The following is a 5,184-nucleotide window of genomic DNA, read 5'->3' as shown; positions in this document are numbered from 1 at the left end:
ATTTTTTGCTGCTGTGACTAAAGGATCCTATCAGAACAATTGTAAAGGAAGAAAAATTTATTTAGGGGTTCATGGTTTCAGCAGTCTCAGTTCATGAACAGCAGATTTCATTCCTTGGAGCTCAAGGTGAGGTTGAACATCATGGTGGATGAGTGTGGGGGTGGGGGAAAAGACTCCGAAGATGATCAGAAAGCAGAGAGAAAATCTGCCAGATACAAAATATATACCCCAAAGCCATGCCAAGCCCCCAAAGCCCATCTCCTCCAGCCACACCCCACTTGCCTTCAGTTACCACTCAATTAATTCCATGAGGTGATTAATTCACTGATTCGATTAAGACTCTCCTAACCCAATCGTTCCGTTTCTGAACCTGCTTGCATTGTCTCACACATGAGCTTTTAGAGAACACCTCACATCCAAACCATAATACTGTTGATGTGGATTCTTCTGCTGAGTTAGATGATGGAATGGCTTCTTATAAAAATTCTCCCAGTAGAGCTTTTGGTCTTAATCTTTCTTCAGATTTTTCAAGCATTAGGGGCTGTTGCTTCTGACAGCAAACAGAACAAAACCCAAGAACAGGAAAGTCGTAACCTCTTTTCTGGCTGTTTGAAAACTAAGCTTGGCAAGAGAGATTATTTGAAGAAAGCAGGAAAATTAATAAAGCTGTCTTTTAAAAAGGAAAAGGAAAATGACTATGAAGCTGCTTTTGATTTTTATGGAAAGGGAGTCGATTTACTCCTAGAAGGTGTTCAAGACTTTTGTTTTCTCCTTTAGGAGAGTCAAGCCCTATTCACCGAAAAGCTGTGAAGAGAACAGCAGAGTATCCTATGCAGACAGAAAGTATCTCCAGGCTTTATGGAAAACTGCAGTTTGATGACAATCTCAGCCTCCAGGATCAGTAAGTTCAAGGCCCCCTTGGAACCTAAGTAGGTCTGCTAAGGAACTGAAGGCTTTCAGAGTCCTTGGGGTGATTAACAAGATTTTATTTGTAATGGACACAAGGACAGAACAGACAGTCATTTTAAAAGTTCTAAGGAAAAGCAGCGAATACAGCAGGGACAGAAAGACCATCATCCCCTGCTGTGTGACCAACATGGTGTGTCTGCACATCATCTCTGAGGAGTCCATATTTCTTGTGCTCCAGGATGCAGAAAGTTGCAAACTCTGGTCATATATTAGTAAATTTCCAAACAGAAGTCCTGAAGAAAGCTTTGACATCAAGGAAGCAAAAAGGTCCACCTTTACTGAAGTTTACCTGCAGCAGCCAATTTCTAGTCCTCAGGACAGTGGCAGCTTTGAATCCAGAGGAAGTGTTGGGGGAAGCATGCTTAAAGTTCTGCCTCTGAAGACTAGTCTTACTCCCAGTTCTCAAGATGATAATAACCAGGAAGATGATGGCCACGACAGCTCTCCACAATGGCCAGATTCTGGTTCAGGTTCAGAAGAAGGATGCATTACTAGTTATTTAACATTAAGCGGTGACTCTGGGCAGGAAAAGATTGAACCTGGGTCTTTGAACAAGGAGCCCCTCATGAAGACTGAAGGGAATGACATTGATACCAACGACGTTAGGAGCTTCCCAGCACTTCTTGTCGCTGGCACGACAGCCCTAGCACTCAGCGGAGAACCCCCGACCTGCACTTCTTCCCTGGAGAGGACCAAGCAGTTTGTTCTCCAAGAACCTCCGATTCCCTCAGTAGATCAGAGAACAGCCTCATGGAGTTCTTAGGATAGACAGTAAGGATAGCACAAGGGAACTCCTGGGACTTGATTTTGGAGAAAAATTGTATAGTCTAAAATCAGAACCTTTTTAACTTTTTAAATTTGTTCTAATTAGTTATGCATGACAGTAAAAGGCATTTTGACACTTTTTACACAAACGGAGCACAACTTCTCATTCCTCTGGCTGTACATGGTGCTGCGTCATGCCTGTTGTGTGACTACACCTACATGTATGTAGTGTAATAAGGTCATCTCATTCCACTGTTCTTCCCCTCCCCACACCCTCTCCCCTGTCCTCACTTCCCTCTGCCCAACCCAAAGTTCCTTCATTCTTCCATGCCCTACCCCTTCATTATGGATCAGCATCCACTTATCAGAAAAAACATTTGGCCTTTTGTTTCTTGGGTTTGGCTTATTTCACTTAGCATGATAGTCTCCAGCTCCATCAATTTACCTGCAAATGCCATTTCATAGTTCAGCCATTATGAATTGAGCTGCTATAAAACATTGATCTGGCTGCGTCACTATAGTATGCTGTAAAATCAGAATCCTTGAAACCATTCTTTATTCTTTCAGATGGGGACAGCACTTCTAAGAGTTTTAATTCCACTGAGAAGAAGGTAGAGTTCAAAGCTCAGGAGACTGTTAGCAGGGGCTCAGATGACTCAGTTCCAGTTATTTCCTTTAAGGATGCTGCTTTTGATGATGTGGGTGGTTGGTACTGAGGAAGGAAGGCCTGATATTCTTGTATATCTCCCTGGTGAACTGAAGCCAACGAAAGAAGCTGCTGCAACAGGACCTACTATGTCTACACAGGCTAATGTGGACATGATAGAAAGTAATCTGTTGGAAGCCCTGGATGTGTTGTGCCTCAGGCTTAGCACTGAACAATGCCAGGTCACCCGAAGAAAAAGGCACAGAGGAACGGAGTGATCACTCTAGGCCCCTGCCCTATAGAATAACAGAGATACACTTTGCACAGGAGGATCTTGGGGAGTTATTTGTAGCAGCTGCTGATCATAGTAGTTCAGGGGACATACCTTTGTTACCCAGCTCAGATGACAAGTGGCAAGGACTTGGAGTGGTGGAGTGGGCAGCAACCGCACATACCACAAAAGAAAGCTTATTCTGTATTTCTGATCTCCTCTCAGGTGTTGATGAATATAATGCAAACACAGATATTTTAAAAACAGAGGGAGTATTGCTGTTTTGCAGATCAAGCCGATGATTTGGTTAAAGAGGAACTGACTTGCTAGGCGCGGTGGCGCATGCCTATATCTCAGAGGCTCAGGAAGCTGAAGCAGGAGGATCTTGAGTTCAAAGCCAGTCTCAACAATTTGGCGAGACCCTAAGCAACTCAGTGAGACCCTGTCTCTAAATAAAATACAAAAAGGGGCTGGGAATGTGACTCAGTGGTTAATGCCCCTGGGTTCATTCCTCAGTACCAAGGGAAAAAAAAAAGAAAAAAAGGAACTGACTTGTTTATTCTAGAGAGACCCTGAGATGAGAGGAAGAGAGAAAGTGTGTTAGCACTAGAAGGAAATAAGGAAATCCATCAGATTTTTGAGGACCTTTGTTGGGACTAATGACACGTTAACTAACTCAGGCTGACTCCTTTCTCCCTGGCGAGTGAGCAAGATCAAGGCCTCAAAGGCGGTTTCAATAGTTAATAACGATGAATTGGACCACCATCAGGGATTGGTTAACAACAGTTCCGCGAACGTGATCAACTCGTGCTTGCCATATAGTCCTATGGGACTCTTGCCTGTGTGAACCTCCTATGCCTTGCTGACCTTTAAGCTGATTGGTTCCCGCCTACCCCCCATCCTACATAAAAGCTGTGTGACTTCCTCAATAAACGAGTTCCTGCTGTGACGGGTCTCCCTGACGTGTCTGACTGTCCACCGCAGGGAGGGCTGGGAACGGCAGTCAGTAGGCCCTACCTATCCCGGTCTGACCTTGTTGGGGAGTGTCCCCTTCCCTTGTCACTGGTCGAGAAGAGCAAGGGGGCTTAAGACCCCGACAGACCTTGATAAAATATTAGCACTGTTCTCCAGGTTTTACATCCCAGAGGGCTGCATTCAAGCACGGGTAACTGAAATGGTGGTAGCCCTTGATGCTTTACATAGGAAGGGAATTGCATGTTAGGATTGGACCCTAAACAACATCTTATTGAATGATAAAGGCACATTCAGTTAATGTATTCTAGCAGGTGGAATGAGGTTGAAGATTCCCATGACAGCGATGCCATAAGAGAGAATGTACTGGGGCTGGGGATCTAGCTCAGTTGGTAGAGTGCTCGCCTCACAAGCACAAGGCCCTGGGTTCAATCCTCAGCACTGCAAAAAAAAAAAAAAAAAAAAAAAAAAAAAAAAAAAAGAGAGAGAGAATGTACTATGCTCAGAAGTTGGTGCAATCCCAGAAGAAATGGAAGCCTGTGATTGGTAGAGGTTTGGGTGCTGTCCTCTTTCAACTTCTCATTGGCAAGATTCTGGGTGACTGTCATCCAGCAGGAAGAAACACCCACAGCCCTTTGAACATGCCAGAATGTGCCTCTGAAGAGGCTTGCTCACTCTTTCAACAGTTCTTTCAGTTCGACCCTCTGGAACATCTGAGTGCTGGTGTTAAAGATATCAAATCTCATCCATTTTTTATCCCTGTGGATTGGGCAGAAGTGAGGAGATGAACACATGCAGGATGTTTGTCACACATTCTGATCTCTGTAATAGGCATCTCCAGCACAAAAGCAGCTTGTCCTCAGTCATTTATGAAGCACCAAAGCATTGGAAAAAGGCCTTTATTGGGAAATTGGGGAGGTGAGCTGAGGTGAAAGTGATTCATTTACAATTATTGCCTGAACAAGATATTAGCTAATTTTGCCACAGGATTTTATATGCATACTTTTAACCAAGGAATGACTTAATTGAATCCATATTTATATTTAGGATTGCAGAGTATTGCAGACCCAACTGAAATAGGAATGTCCTCCAAGAATTTCCTCTGATACAAAGTTCTTGGTGTAGAATTAAGTTTTACTTGAAAGAATAAATTTTAAATGGCAACTAACAATGCATTTTGCTAACTAGGATTGGTTTATAAGCCCCAATTAAGATTTTTTGAATAACACACTAAATGCTTCATGAACAGTGTCATCTATGGTGCTTAAAAAGAAAGAAAAAAAAATACATGAAATTTCTGAAAAGGAGCCTTACCATAATGCTATGCAGTTAATGCTTTTACTGGAAATGCATATTCCCAGATTATTTCTGTGAGAAGAAACCACTTCATGTTGTGAGCTTTGAACTTTGTTGGTTGATACTGCTCATAAGAGAGGGTTCAGATAAACACTTCTCTCTAGACCTCATCTTTCCGTGTCTTTCCATTTCCTACACACTTTGCTTATTCTCTCATATTCTGTTCTTCCTACTCTGTTAACACACATGCAACAAAAACTGAGAA

At 42.9% G+C, this 5,184-nt stretch overlaps 1 pseudogene across 1 annotated transcript; it reads left to right on the top strand.

Moving 5' to 3' along the window:
- The first annotated feature begins 452 nt into the window (after positions 1-452).
- Positions 453-4,533, top strand: LOC306670261 (ribosomal protein S6 kinase delta-1-like; annotated as a pseudogene). The gene is made up of 5 exons: positions 453-1,806; positions 2,272-2,986; positions 3,229-3,300; positions 3,752-3,910; positions 4,130-4,533. The product of its transcript is annotated as a ribosomal protein S6 kinase delta-1-like (transcript).
- Positions 4,534-5,184: the final 651 nt, after the last annotated feature.

This window comes from Sciurus vulgaris (assembly GCF_902686455.1).
Source record: "Sciurus vulgaris genome assembly, chromosome: 10".
In the NCBI taxonomy this organism is placed as follows: Eukaryota; Metazoa; Chordata; class Mammalia; order Rodentia; family Sciuridae; genus Sciurus; species Sciurus vulgaris.
This window is presented reverse-complemented; position numbering and strand designations above follow the sequence as displayed.